Source organism: Bubalus bubalis, chromosome 2 (genome assembly GCF_019923935.1).
Source record: "Bubalus bubalis isolate 160015118507 breed Murrah chromosome 2, NDDB_SH_1, whole genome shotgun sequence".
In the NCBI taxonomy this organism is placed as follows: Eukaryota; Metazoa; Chordata; class Mammalia; order Artiodactyla; family Bovidae; genus Bubalus; species Bubalus bubalis.
Genome location: NC_059158.1, coordinates 21254177 through 21270199, shown reverse-complemented (window position 1 = coordinate 21270199; position 16023 = coordinate 21254177). Strand labels below are relative to the sequence as shown.

The 16023-nt window shown below is 41.2% G+C and overlaps 3 non-coding genes across 3 annotated transcripts; 1 reads left to right on the top strand and 2 right to left on the bottom strand.

Annotated features, from left to right (window-relative positions):
- Positions 1–6174: 6174 nt before the first annotated feature.
- Positions 6175–6246, bottom strand: TRNAQ-CUG. Its single transcript has one exon. It is a non-coding gene; the product is annotated as a tRNA-Gln (tRNA).
- A 5318-nt stretch (positions 6247–11564) lies between these two features.
- Positions 11565–11646, top strand: TRNAS-UGA. The gene has a single exon. It is a non-coding gene; the product is annotated as a tRNA-Ser (tRNA).
- Positions 11647–15314: 3668 nt separating this feature from the next.
- TRNAD-GUC lies at positions 15315–15386 on the bottom strand. Its single transcript has one exon. It is a non-coding gene; the product is annotated as a tRNA-Asp (tRNA).
- Between the last annotated feature and the right edge of the window lie 637 nt (positions 15387–16023).

Here is a 16023-nt window from a genome sequence, read left to right as displayed (position 1 = left end):
TTAGACGGTAGTAAGCTCATTGGTCTAAGTAGCTATGCTGCTGCTGCTAAGTCGCTTCAGTAGTGTTCTACTCTGTGAAATCCCATAGACGGCAGCCCACCAGGCCCCGCCGTCCCTGGGATTCTCCAGGCAAGAACACTGGAGTGGGTTGCCATTTTCTCCTCCAAAGCATGAAAGTGAAAAGTAAAAGTGAAGTCCCTCAGTCGTGTCCGACTCCTAGCGACCCCATGGACTGCAGCCTACCAGGCTCCTCCGTCCATGGGATTTTCCAGGCAAGAGTACTGGAGTGGAGAGAACTTCAATTCTCTTCAGAATGTCACATTTTCTATCAGAAACTGTATTTGTATTAAGCAGTTTCTTGCTCTTTGGCATCATTTAGCAATGGCACCCCACTCCAGTACTCTTACCTGGAAAATCCCATGGACGGAGGAGCCTGGTAGGCTGCAGTCCATGGGGTCGCTAGGAGTCGCAGACGACTGAGCGACTTCACTTTCACTTTTCACTTTCATGCATTGGAGAAGGAAATAGCAACCCACTCCAGTGTTCTTGCTTGGAGAATCCCAGGGACGGGGGAGCCTAGCGGGCTGCCGTCTCTGGGGTCGCACAGAGTCGGACACGACTGAAGCGACTTAGCAGCAGCAGCAGCAGCAGACACATAGGCTATTGTGTCAAACTGGCAGGTAACACTTCCTCCTCAAACTGCAAGGATTCTTTATTCTGATGGTTTGAAGAGAGGAGATTAATGTTTTGTTGTTTGCTTTTTTAGTGCTTCCTTTACTGTGCAGAAGCTTTTTAATTTGATATAGTTCCACTTGTTTATTTTTGCTTTTGTTGCTTTTACTTTTATGTGATGCCAAATCCAAAAAAACCATCACCAAGACCTATGTCCAGGAGCTTAAAATGACTTACAGACTTGAAAGTAAGATCTAAAACCATAAAACCATTGGAATGGGAGGAAATATTTGCAAATCATATATCTGATAAGGGTTTAATATCCAAAATATAGAAAGAACTTATACAAGTGAAAGGCAAGAAAACCATCTGATTTTAAAATGGATAGAAGATCTGAATAAATCTGTCTTCCAAAGACATATATATGGCCAAGAGGTACATGAAAAATGCTCAACATCATTAATCATCAGATGAATGCAAATCAAAACTACAATGAGATATCATCTCACATCTGTTATAATGCCTATTATCCAGAAAACAAGAAATAACAAATGTCGACAAGGATGGGGACCTCTGTGCACTGTTAGTGGGAAGATAAGTTGGTGCAGCCACTATGGAAAATGTATGGAGATTGCTCAAAAAATTAAAAATAGAACTATCATATGATCCAGCAATTTCACTTCTGGATATTTATCTGAAGAAAATGAAATCATTAATTTGAAAAGTATATATGCACTCCCATGTTCATTGCAGCACTGTTTACAACAGCCAAGGTATGAAAACCTCTGTCTATCGATGGATGAAGGAATAAAGAGGTTATAGTATATGTACAATGAAATATTATTCAGCCATAAAAAAGAATAAAATCTTGCCATCTATTGCAACATGGATGGACCTTGAGGGAATGATGCTAAGTGAAATAAGCCAGACAGGAAAGACAAATACCTTTTATATGTAGAATCTAAAAAAAGAAAAAATAACAGGTTTATAGATACAGAGAACAGATGTGTGGTTACTAAAGGTAAAGGTGGGCTAGGGCAAGTGGGAGAAATGGAGGAAGCGGATCAAAAAGGTAAATAATTAAAAAAAAATTAGGGATGTATCCATTACCATCAAACCTTTCTACAGAGGACAGGTTCTAGAGAACTTCCCAAGGACCCTGGCTCTCTCGTCACCAATCTGTTTCTTAGGGGGTTTTGTAAGGGAGCCCTCCAGGGAGATAATAGAGGGAAGATGAGTGGGTGTCACGTGTGATAAATCCATTGCACGTTCCCTATGTGTTTTAAAACAATCTAAGATATCGATATCTTTCTCTACCTCATACCAAAGAAATCTTGGCTTCTTCATTTACTGTAGTTATACTGACTTCAGGTTACAGTCAACTTACCATACACACTGTTACAATTCCCAGCTGTTCTAGCTAACACACTAACTTCAGAATCTCCATTAAGTGTACCCATATTGATAAATTTGATTTAGTTCTACATTGTGTTTCTTTTTTCCTGATCTATCACTCCCCCACACCCTACTCTGGTTTTCTTTTTGATATGAATTAGCATTATATTACAATTCTTTCAGTATATAAAATAGAAATATATAGTGATTCCCTGAGTCCTATAGGCAGTGCAAGATGGTGGGGGTAGGTCTTGAAAAAAATCAATATCCTCAAGCAAGGTAACTACTTCAGTTGAGATTTTTCACCTGGTTTTTAAGCAAGGATAGGGTGCCAGATATTCACGATGATGTGATCACTGACCTAGAGCCAGATATCCTGGAATGTGAAGTCAAGTGGGCCTTAGAAAGCAACACTACGAACAAAGCTAGTGGAGGTGATGGAATTCCAGTTGACCTATTCCAAATCCTGAAAGATGATGCCGTGAAAGTGCTGTACTCAATATGCCAGCAAATTTGGAAAACTCAACAGTGGCCACAGGACTGGAAAAGGTCAGTCTTCATTCCAATCCCAAAGAAAGGCAATGTCAAAGAATGCTCAAACTACCGCACAATTGCACTCATCTCACATGCTAGTAAAGTAATGCTCAAAATTCTTCAAGCCAGGCTTCAGCAATATGTGAACCGTGAACTTCCTGATGTTCAAGCTGGTTTTAGAAAAGGCAGAGGAACCAGAGATCAAATTGCCAACATCTGCTGGATCATGGAAAAAGGAAGAGAGTTCCAGAAAAACATCCATTTCTGCTTTATTGACTATGCCAAAGCCTTTGACTGTGCGGATCACAATAAACTGTGGAAAATTCTGAAAGAGATGGGAATACCAGACCACCTGATCTGCCTCTTGAGAAATCTGTATGCAGGTCAGGAAGCAACAGTTAGAACTGGACATGGAACAACAGACTGGTTCCAAATAGGAAAAGGAGTACATCAAGGCTGTATATTGTCACCCTGCTTATTTAACTTCTGTGCAGAGTACATCATGAGAAACGCTGGGCTGGAAGAAACACAAGCTGGAATCAAGATTGCTGCGAGAAATATCAATAACCTCAGATATGCAGATGATACCACCCTTATGGCAGAAAGTGAAGAGGAACTCAAAAGCCTCTTGATGAAAGTGAAAGTGGAGAGTGAAAAAGGTGGCTTAAAGCTCAACATTCAGAAAACGAAGATCATGGCATCCGGTCCCATCACTTCCTGGGAAATAGATGGGGAAAGAGTGGAAACAGTGTCAGACTTTATTTTTCTGGGCTCCAAAATCACTGCAGATGGTGACTGCAGCCATGAAATTAAAAGACACTTACTCCTTGGGAGGAAAGTTATGACCAACCTAGATAGCATATTCAAAAGCAGAGACATTACGTTGCCAACAAAGGTCCGTCTAGTCAAGGCTATGGTTTTTCCTGTGGTCATGTATGGAGATGTATGTGAGAGTTGGACTGTGAAGAAGGCTGAGCGCCGAAGAATTGATGCTTTTGAACTGTGGTGTTGGAGAAGACTCTTGAGAGTTCCTTGGACTGCAAGGAGATCCAACCAGTCCATTCTGAAGGAGATCAGCCCTGGGATTTCTTTGGAAGGAATGATGCTAAAGCTGAAACTCCAGTACTTTGGCCCTCTCATGCGAAGAGTTGACTCATTGGAAAAGACTCTGATGCTGGGAGGGATTGGGGGCAGGAAGAGAAGGGGACGACAGAGGATGAGATGGCTGGATGGCATCACTGACTCGATGGACTTGAGTCTGAGTGCACTCGGGGAGTTGGTGATGGACAGGGAGGCCTGGCGTGCTGCAATTCATGGGGTCACAAAGAGTCGGACACGACTGAGCGACTGAACTGAACTGAGGGTGCTACTGCTGTTTCTGCTAAGTCGATTCAGTCGTGTCCAACTCTGTGCGTCACCATAGATGGCAGCCCACCAGGCTCCCCCGTCCCTGGGATTCTCCAGGCAAGAACACTGGAGTGGGTTGCCATTTCCTTCTCCAATGCATGAAAGGGAAAAGTGAAAGTGAAGTCGCTCAGTTGTGTCCAACTCTTCACGATCCCATGGACTATAACCTATCAGGGTCCTCTATCCATGGGAGTTTCCAGGCAAGAGTACTGGAGTTGGGTTGCCATTTCCTTCTCCAAGTATAGGCTAGTGTTTTGTAATAGAGGATAGGCTGCTTCTGGTAGCAAGAATATTTTTAGGAAGGAAGCATCACTGACCATGGTACTTGAATTGATCCAAATGCACCAAAATGTCCCCTTTCCATTCTCAGGTACCCTTCTTTCTGAAGAATAAGGAGGAGGAGAAGGGGGCAGGGGGAATATAGAGAGGAAGAGAGAAAAGAAAAAGGGGGAAAAGACAGCCCTAGTGTTTGTGGAGTGTTGTCCTTAAGAGCACTGGTATTTGTGGAGCGTCTTCCTTAAGCAAGGTACTTACCATCGTAAAACATAGCAAAGAAGGCCTTACCTTCTTTTACATAAAGTAAAGAGATTGAGGTACAGAGTAGTTTTACATCTTGAAAATTACACAGTTAGACATTCACAGAGTTAAGAATTCAGTCCCAGAGCGTCTCCATTTCCCATCCTACCATGCTGGTTCCACTGTGCCAACAGAAGTAGAAGGTGGTTCCCTGAGGACTCCACTGCCTATAGCGGTTGTTGACATTGTTAGGTGGTTTCTCCGTATTTTGAAGTCAAGTATTGGAATTGAATTAGTAAATGTTTTTATTATGGAGTCCTATATTTAAAAATAGTATTGTGGACATCCTTAGTATAGGAATCAGTGCCAACTGAGGTCCTTTGTACCTATCAAATTTTCATGGCTTTATAAGTAAATGAACTCAGGGAAGGTGAGAAAATGTGTACCTACAACGAAGGGTTTTGAGGCCCCAGGGATATACATCGACCAGGAAGCAGTTTCTGATAATGGTGTTCATGCAGGACATTGCATAAACTGTATCTTTGGTAGACATGAAAATATGGCCTTTCCCTAAATTTCTAAGGAGTTAAGATTTCAAATTACAATCAGGCAGTTGGTGTCTTCATAAAAGCAGTTTATATGTTAGGCTGAAGTATCTGCAAACATAAGAACATAACAAAGAAAGAAAAAGTATGGGTAGGTAGCTTTTCCCCCTTTATTTTAGCAATTTGCTTCTCCAGATTGATCACTAACATCTATTGGTAATTGAAAATTCAGCTAAGAACAAAAAATAGATAAATGAGAATAAGGATTTCAGCTATTAACATAGAGTAAAAAATCTCCTTAGTATGCTTTATATGTTGAAACACTATGAATCAATTAAAGTGTGGGTGGATTTTCACTATTTCAAGGGCTTCAATAATTAATCGGAGAAGGCGATGGCACTCCACTCCAGTACTCTTGCCTGGAAAATCCCATGGATGGAGGAGCCTGGTAGGCTGCAGTCCATGGGGTCGCGAAGAGTTGGACAGGACTGAGCGACTTCACCTTCACTTTTCACTTTCCTGCATTGGAGAAGGAAATGGCAACCCACTCCAGTGTTCTTGCCTGGAGAATCCCAGGGACGGGGGAGCCTGGTGGGCTGCCGTCTATGGTGTCGCACAGAGTCGGACACGACTGAAGCGACTTAGCAGTAGCAGCAATAATTAATAATGTGGGGAAACAGTAATTTGTGTGTGTTTTATCTAATATTAATAATTAGTAAAAATTCAATTAGTTAATATAAAATTAATACAATGAGAGCATTCTTTAGCTAACATTTTCATCAGAATATGATGAGGAATAACAAGGATGTGATTGCATCTTAATTCTTTACTTCTAGAATATTTTAAAAACAAATTAAAAAACTAGTTTTACTTTTGGCTTTGAGTATTTAAAGTTGTACTTTAAAATTCTTCCTATTTGGTATCAAGACAATTTAAAACAGAATGTATACTTTAAAATGGCCATTTTAAACTTTCACAAAACTCCAAAATGATGTACTAAAGTCTATAAAGAAAAGGCGAAATGTGAATTGCAGATTCCCCGCCAACTCTCCCTAAAAGGAAAACTGGAAAGATAAGTAAATAAAGTCAGAAAGTAAAAGTAGCTAGGTTCCACCGAGATTTGAACTCGGATCGCTGGATTCAGAGTCCAGAGTGCTAACCATTACACCATGGAACCCTACAACTAGCAAGCCCCATAGCACTCCTTCCTGATACCATATAGTTTCAGTTCTGCCATAACACGTCCTCTGAAAAGCCGAAATTTGCATCCTCATCCTTGTTTTCTTATCTGCCTCCATAACACACACACCTTTTCTTGCGCGAACCAGAGCTCCTAGTGCAAAACTCAAGAGCAAATCGGTTTCTCGGGATAGAAGTGGTAGGTCCGTGCTTTCTCGCGCTCCTCTGCCTTTTCTGCAGCTCGCGGGGCGGCTCTCCGCGCGACCAGTCACCCGGGCTGCCCAGATGCAGTGACCGGCGCTCAGATACGGTGTTTGCAGAGCCGCGCTCCCTGCTGGCGTTGTCGGAGGAACGGCGGGGCTCGCTGCATCCCGAGTGTTTGTTCCGAGTTCTCGACTTCGAACGTAAGGGACGTTCTTGGAAGTTGAATTTCGTGATACATAAATTGTGAATGACTTTATTTGACGTGATGTGCCAACCAGTCCTGGCGCTGTGGCAGGGGTGGACCGGGGGGCGGAGAGAGTGGGATGCCAAGAGATGACTTCTGTTTCACGGAACGCTTCCACCTCGTGGAGACCAAGGGTAAAGCACTTTGAATGTTTTCAAAACAGGGTTTTGTAACTTGGTTTTCACTGAGAAAGCTGTTGTTGTTCAGTCGCTCAGTGTCCAACTGTTTAGCAACCCCACGGACTGCAGCACACCAGGCTTCCCTGTCCTTCACTAAACCCCTGTCCCGAAGTTCGCACAAACTCGTGTCCATTGAGTCGGTGATGCCATCCAACCACCTCACCCTTTGTCGCCCCCTTCTCTTGCCCTCAGTCTTTCCCAGCCTCAGGGTCTTTTCCAATGAGTTAGCTCTTTGCATCATGTGGCCAAAGTATTGGAGTTTCAGCTTCAGCATCAGTCCTGGAATTCCAATGAATCGTTAGGGTTGATTTCCTTCAGGATTTACTGGTTTGATCTCTTTGAGGTCCAAGGGACTCTCAAAGAGTCTTCTCCAGCACCACAGTTCCAAAGCTGTGACCTACCTCTTTCATGGGCAGTGAAGTTTTTCTGATGTCAAGCAGGAGACGTGACAGGACTGTTTATTGCCTTAGAGGAAGGCAACAGCAAGAGATGGAAGAATCCAGACTGTCAACCCAAAGGGTTGAGGAGAAACGTCTTTACTAAAAGTAAATAATTGTAGCTATGCGGATTTGAACCTTCCCAACAAAAGCCCCGGAGAAGTATGGGCATTCAGCCAAGACAGCTTGAGTTGCATAAAGATGTCTGAAATACGGAAGAAATACGTCCAAGTTGAAGAGGCCGCACTGTAACTGCCCCCTCTGCCTCATGTAACATCTCCTGGCAGTAGCAGTTGTCTCTCCTCCATAACTCCAGATCCTGCCAGACATGCCTGCTGCCAGAAGGTGATTCCACCCCCTGGGTTCTGATTTCCCATTAGAGACACCCAGATTTAAGTTCTCATGAGGTCTCTGTTTCCTGGTTATCCCTTCCCACCACCAACTATAATGCATTTCTGAAAAGATATTTACTAACTTCACAAATGATTTAGTTTAGTCAGGTAGAGATTTCCAGAGTGGAAATCACTTTATTTTACAACTTGGTGAGCATGACTCCTTTGTCTTCTAGATATTGCTGTGGTGATGAAGTTAAATGCCATTCTTAAATAATGTAGACACTTGGGTAGATTCTTGGTCTTTTTCGCTCACTGTGTTGAGCAATAGGTGGAACTTTTAGGTCTGGTGAATTTTGGGGGGCATTTATAAGTAATTGTCACCCTTTATTTTCTTTGTTGTCTTGTCCTGGAACACTTTCAATCAGACATAGTTGGACTTCCTAGAATGAGCTTTTAATTTAGCTACCATTTTCCTATCTTTCATCTTTCTTTTCTCTTCCTCTTTATGAGAAAATTTTCCAACTTTATCTTCCAACTCTTCCATCAAACTTTTTCCTATCATCACAGTTTTTAAAAATTTCAAGAGTTCTTGTTCTCTTGATGCTCTTTCAAAAATAACAGCATCCTATTATTGTCCCATAGGTGCAAAATGTTCTCTTATTTCTCTGAGAAAGTTAATAATAGTTTTTTTTCCCCCCCTTCTGTTATTTACTAGTTTCTAGTTCCATCAGGCTCTTTCTTCTATTTATTTGCTTTGGTACATATCTTTCCTCAGAATTCTGGTGGCCCCTTAGCAGTCCAATCCTATTTAAGAGGTAGCCTGCAAAGCCTAATTGGTATTATGAACCTGATACACCAGTAGATGGACCCATTTTAGAATGATTTTATATGACAGACCATTGCAATCAGGATGCCTGATATGTCCTCTGTGGTTTGGTCTTCCCATGACAGTTTTCTCAGAGAGTAATTTCCTTTAATCTTGTTTATTTTTTTCTTTCCCAATTCCTATTAGCTTTTCCAAGGATCTGAAATATCCTTTACAGATGTTAATAACTTTATAATTGGTAGCTTTCCACCTTGCAGACAGTAAGGTTTCAGCTTTATTCACTCTACTAACTCAGTTGCTATTTATTGAATTCTTTTCTGCCTCCCCAAATGTTGCTGGTAATTGTAATGTTCACCTCAATCCATGTTCCATCCTCCATAGTTATCTATGGGAGTTGTCTATGGGAATAAGTTACCCAGCCAGCATCTATACCTGCATCTCAATTTGCATAACAATTTGTGTAACAATCTGCATAACAGTTTGCATCTCAGGGTGGCTGAGTGATTAGTCACAACAAACAGATTATGAATGCAAAAGTAACATGTACCCCTAGACTTTAAAGACGTGTGAACTTTCTCCAGCCCTATGAGATAGCAGATCCTTAAGATAGAAAAAGCCTGGGTCCTTGAATCACCACAAGGGCAAAAATGGGCTCCCCTTTCTTTGCTGACTCAAAAGTCTACAATGGACTCTTGCATGAGTTAAGAACTAAATCTCAACTGCATCAAGATACTGAAATTTGGGGAGGTAAACTATGTTTCTTACCATCTGTCATTTGCTTTCATGCTCTTTTCATCATTGTGGGATTACTTTTTTTAAAATTATTTTTATTGTTAACTTATTAGCATCATAAGAAAACAAAGATAAAGCCCTGGGTTTCACCACTGTAGCAAACATAATCCCTTTGAAAATGACCACTTTAAAAAAAAAAAAGAAAATGACCACTTGAGCTAAATGTTTGATTACAGACTAATATGAAAGCCTTGTATCTAGAGATTGTATTTCTCTTGTTCCAGCAATAAAATCACTATTTCTGCTTCTTCGTTTTTAAAACTTGAGTAATGATGTCTGCTTCACATTAGAAAAACAAAGAAAAAAAAAAAAATAACCCACAATTGCATAACCAAGAAACCACACTAGCAACACTTCAGTGTATTTTCTCCCACAATTATGTAAAATATGTAAAATTTTACATAATTGAGGTTTTATGGCATATACATTTTTTTATCCTACTCTTTTCATTTAACATTATATCTTGTACTTTTTCCCTGAGCCATTCACAACTTCTTACAAAATATTGTCTTTAATGGTTTGGTAATATTCTCCCAGGTATATATAACCCGAGTTACATAATCATCCCTCTCCATTGTTGGAAATGTTTATTTTATTGTTATAACTAAAAGTATCATATATGTCTTTGCACATAAATGATTTCCTTTAGTTCGGATTACCTCCCTAGGAGAGTTTTCTCCAAAATTAGTTTACTATATGAAAGGGAGTAACTACTGGATGGATCAAAAAGTTCATTCGAGTTTTACAGAAAACCTGAATGAACGTTGTTGGCCAACCCAATATTTGTACGAGGCTCTCTGGTGGAATTTGGAAGTGCTAAAGTGGCAAGAAGAATCTTGTTTCAAGCATAAACAGACAGGAGCAATGCTTCATAGGGCTGTCTTAACAAATTACCATTAAAGTGGGTGGCTTAAGACAGCAGTGATTTATTCTTTCCCAATTCCAGAGGCCAGAAATCTAAATTAAAGGTGTGTTTAAAGTGGTTCTAGAAGGTCTGAAGGAAAATCTGTTTCATGGCTCTCTCCTAGCTTCTGGTGGTTGCTGAAAATCCCTGTAGTTCCTTGGTTTGCAACTGCTTTATTCCAATCTCCGCCTCCCTCTCACATGGCCTTTGTACCTGTGTGTCTATTTTTATGTGTGTTTCAAATCTTCCTCTCCTTATAAGGACTCTATCATTGGATTTAGGGCCTTAATCCAGTATGACCTCATTTTAACTTGATATTCTTGGCAAGAACTATATACTCAAAGTCATATTCACAGGTACCTCAGCTTAGGATTTCAACATTTCTTATTGGGTGACACAGTTCAACCCACCACAGGAAAAACTGTCTCTTTGCCTTCCCTAAATGACAAGATATGGGAGAGCTTTAGTTATCAGAGTTTGAGGGCCTCAGCCATGAAAGGCATTCTCCCTTTGTATCTGAAAGTCTGTCTAAATCTACTTAATGGTGCTTTTGGCAAAGTACTTCAACTCTCAGAAGTCAATCCTATAGTCCTAAATTCCTCATTAAAAAAAAAAAAAAAAAAAAAAGGAAAGAGAATCCAGTTCTATGGGGTTTCATTGAGTTAAGTCTCTAAATCCACAATCCTATTAATACAGTTAGTCTGGCATTACACACATGGTCATGTAGGTTATTTTATTTTATTTGGTTTGTTTTTCTATACCGTGAATGTCCTCAAGCTGTTATATAAGCTGTTTCTCCCTAAGGCTCCTGGGCTACGGGCTTTCCTCTCAGGGAAGAAGAAAAGGAGTGAGGAGTTGAAGATTTTCCCAGCATGAGGGTTGAAGATCTTCCCAGCATCTTTTTCTTCAGCTCCTGGACCTTCCCCATTCTCTCACCTCGTACTCTGGCTCAAATTGGGTTTCAAATACTTCTGAGACAGGGAAATGTCAACGCAGTTGAAGGTTATCGGAGATACTTCTGTTTTAGAGCTTAACGCTGAAAGCAAACGCGACTGACTGCACGCTTTCCGATTTCCTCAAATTTCTTCCAACCCGTTTCCAGTCTCATTGGCACTTGCAGGTGTGAGACTACTAGGGTCACCCTCAGTTCTAGGGCATAGAAAATTCGAATCCCTTGTCTCAGAATGATTCTTTGAATTCCATCTTCCTCCACTGAATTTCTACTTGCCATGGATGACTTATTTCATCCGAAAGTGAGAATGGGCTTAGGAAATTCTTTGTTACCACGCCAGTTGTACACCAAAACAACTTTCACTATGCTTTGGTGCCTAGTGATTAAATGGCATATCACTCACTGTACCTTCAAACTCGCTAACAATAAAACACTCCCAGCAGGTAGTCGTGGCCGAGTGGTTAAGGCGATGGACTTGAAATCCATTGGGGTTTCCCCGCGCAGGTTCGAATCCTGCCGACTACGGTTTTATCCGCACAAGGAAGGTTACCGAAGACTCTCACGTCAATGACACAATCAACTGAAACCGCTCTGCAGTCACTCAAGTCAGGTCCAACAACCTGCCAACTCCAGGGAGTATAGTGTCTGAAACATTGACATCAATCTGAAATGCAGCACTAAATCTACTACTGTGTGAAGATAATATTAATCCTGATTTGAGGAAGGTGACTTACTTTTCCTTATTTACTGGCCATGTCAACTTGGGTCCTCAGCATCAAACTTAGATTCCATCCTTTTCTAGGGTGGAGGTGCTTTCACAGCTGCTATCTGTTCTAGGGAACTCAAGATTTATAAAAATAGTATATTCTCTAACAGCTACAATTTTTGAACCCTTACTACAGGCACTGAATTGGCATTACATGGATTATTTCACTTAATTATCAGTTTAACCCAATCAGGTAGATAATATTAGCACCATTTTAAAGATGAAGAAACAGGATTGACTTGCACAGTAACGCACTGTAAAATGGTATCTGAACCATCAGCATCCTTTTAAAAATTTTTGTTGGAGTATAGTTGATTTACAATGTTGTGTTAGTTTCTGCTGTACAGCAAAAGTGATTCAGTTCTTTTCCCATATAGGTCATTACAGAGTATGGAGTAGTTTCCTGTGCCACACAGTAGTGTATATATATGTCCATCTCAATTACCCAATTTATCCACCCCCACCCCAGCAATCTGGTAACCACAGTTCAGTGCAGTTCAGTTCAGTTCAGTTGCTCAGTCGTGTCTGACTCTTTGCAACCCCATGAATCGCAGCAGGCCAGGCCTCCCTGTCCATCACCATCTCCCGGAGTTCAGTCAGACTCACGTCCATCGAGTCAGTGATGCCATCCAGCCATCTCATCCTCTGTCGTCCCCTTCTCCTCCTGCCCCCAATCCCTTCCAGCATCAGAGTCTTTTCCAATGAGTCAACTCTTCGCATGAGATGGCCAAAGTACTGGAGTTTCAGCTTTAGCATCATTCCTTCCAAAGAAACCCCAGGGCTGATCTCTTTCAGAATGGACTGGTTGGATCTCCTTGCAGTCCAAGGGACTCTCAAGAGTCTTCTCCAACACCACAGTTCAAAAGCATCAATTCTTCGGCACTCAGCTTTCTTCACAGTCCAACTCTCACATCCATACATGACCACAGGAAAAACCATAACCTTGACTAAACGGACCTTTATTGGCAAAGTAATTGTTCCTTACATTTGTGACTCTATTTCTGTTTTTTAAATTAGTTCATTTCTACCTTTTTTAGGTCCCACATATAAGCAATATCATATATTTAATCTTACTTCACTCAGTATTGTAATCTCCATATCCATCCATGTTGCTGCAAATGGCATTGCTTATTTCTTTTTCATGACTGAGTATTCCATTGTATATATACACCACGTCTTCTTCATCCAATCCTCTGTTGATGCACATTTATGTTGCTTCCATGCCTTAGTTATTGTAAACAGTGCTGTGATGAACACTGAGGAGCATGTATCCTTTTGGATTATAGTTTTCTCTGGATATATGCCCAGGAATGGGATTGCTGGATCATATTGTAGTTTACTTTTAGTTTTTTAAGGACCCTCAAAATACTGTTCTCCATAGTGGTTGTACCAAGTTACATTCCTCCCAACAATGTAGGAGGTTCCCCTTTTCTCCACACCCTCAACAAGCAAGCACTGATTGTAGACTTTTTGATGATGGTCATTCTCACTGGTGTGAGGTGATACCTCATTGTACTTTTGATTTGCATTTTTCTGATAATTAGGATGTTGAGTATCTTTTCATGTGCTTTTTGGCCATACGTATGTCTTCTTTGAAGAAATGTCTATTTAGATCTGCTCATTTTTTGATTGTTTTTTTTTTTTTGGTCAACTTTATTAAATGTGGTTGTAAACATTTATTTGGTTTTACAGTCAATTCAGGAAACAAATATGAATTCAGAAACTCAGTACTTGGATTCCCATGCAGAACAAAGTGGGGAAATAAGGTCCAGGTAGGAGTAGAGAATACATGGAAAAGTAAAAAGGAGAAAGGTGTAAGGGAGGAGGAAGTCTAGGAGATGGAAGGGATGGAGCAGGAGAGAAGCCAGCAGGGTGTCAAATACAGGAATGTCCTCATCCCTCTTGGATACTCTTACTCTGAGCTTCCTCTGTCGTTGAAGCCCCTTAATCCCTTCTCTCTTGTTCTGACAAGCATCTGTGTACCATCTCCACTCTTCAAAATCAGGCCCAGATATCAACGCATTACTAAAGTCCATCTCTTCTACAAAGGCACTTGGATTGTTTCCAGTTTTGGCTATTATTAATGTGGCTGCTATGAATATTGTTATATATGTTTTTCAGTCAATACAAATAAGGATTTTTGATGGGTGGAAACACTTAAGGATGGAATTGCAGAGTCATAGTAATTGTGTATGTTCAAGCTTTAGTATGTAATGCCAAAACACTTTTGTAAGTGATTGAACCAGTTTATATTCCCAAGTATGAAAGAGTCCAGTTGCTTCACATCCTAAACAATGCTTGGTATTATCTGCCTTTGATATTATTGTAACCCTTCAGGTAGGTAGGTATTTGTGATGGTTAATGTGTCAACCTGTTGGGTCACAGTGTCCAGATATGTGGTCAACCATTAATCTGTGTTTTTGTGATGTTTCTTTGAGTATGTTTTGAAAGAGATTGATATTTAAATTAGTGGACTCAATAAACCAGATTACCCTCCATAATATGAATGGGCCTCATCCAACTGCAAAAATACGCTGAAATACTGGCTTCCCTTCTAAGAGGGAATTGTGCTAATAGTCAGCTTTCAGACTTGGACCAGTAGCATCAGCTCTTCCTGGGTCATGGACTTGCTGTCCACTCTGCAGATTTTGGACTTGCCAGTCTCCATTATCACAGGAGGCAATTCCTCAGGATAAACCTCCTTCACACATCCTATTCATTTGTTTCTCTGGTAAACTCTAACAAATCATGTCTGTGATCACTTTTGTCATGTTCCTCCACACAATTTATATTCATCCAGGGGCACTAGTTTGGAGTAGCCTAGTCAGCCAGTTCAGCTGAAGCACACACGAGCCCTCAGCTGTGCCATGTCCCTATCAGCATTTCAGAGCTTGATGTCTAGCAGGATGGAGGACTTGAACATGGGCTTTTAGATTTTCTTGGCTCTTTGCCCCAGTACTTCTTTCTGGATGTAAACGGAAGGTAGGTGCCAGACAACCAGAATCATATTAATTCTCAATGAACATTCAAAGTTCTATGTCACTTATTCCCCTCTGGGCCTTAAAGTAGCTTTGGCTTTGGTACTTAACTGAGCTGAAATGTTTCTCTTATTACAGCAGCCAGGACTAGAAAAGACGGATGCGGGGTAGGGTGCGGTTGTTGCGAAAAACCGGCAGGAGGGTCCCTAGGTAGTTCAGTTCTCAGTCCCAGAACCCAATAGGGGCCATCGTTGAACACACACAATTCTGAAGAAGCCGCAGCAGCGGCCGCAGAATCTGCGTTCCCCTGCTCAAGATCGTTAACCAAAGTGAGTTTCGGGGCTTTTATATGAAAGAAAGAGGGAGTGTAATATTTCATTCTAAACAGTGACAACATGATTGTTTAAAATTCTAAAATAGGTGACGAGACACAAAAATCTACAGATAGCCTCCCCGTCGGGGAATCGAACCCCGGTCTCCCGCGTGACAGGCGGGGATACTCACCACTATACTAACGAGGAAGAGCTGTGCTAGTGCTCCTTAAAGACATCTAATAAATGTAAACATTGACGTTCTCTCGACTGACAAATTTCGTGCTTTATTTTGTTGATTACCTTTGACAAAATTAAATCTAAATTCCCTCGGGTTTGTCCGCGACCAACCGAGTGTGGCTCCTGGCCAACTCTCAGCTCTCTCGCTCCACCCACCTCCGCCCCAGAGCTGAAACTACAGCCCCCAGCAAGACAGCCTGCTCCTCCGACATTGATGGCATTGTTTTCTTGGACGGTTTCTTCCCTACTACATTTGAAAGCAACGAATCCAGACGACCGAACAGTTGAACTTGTGCTTCCACTGGCCGAAGACTGTGACCAAGGAAAGGGCTGGTTTCCTCAGGGGAAGAAAAACCGAAGAACTGTCTTGAAAACACAGGATTCGAGCAGGTTTGGAAGCGAGGGAAACTCAAGGTGTTCCGGAGAACTGTGCAGATGCTCCGCTGGCGGGAAAATAATTAGGTCTACTTATTAAGGTACTTTTAAGTTTAATAACGAAAAAGTAATGGAGTAATAATAACTCCCTTTCCCCATAGTCGCGGAGTTTTGGCCTGGACAAAGAACAGAACAAGTTTATTTTAAATTCCTTGGTAAGGCTGTGGTTTAC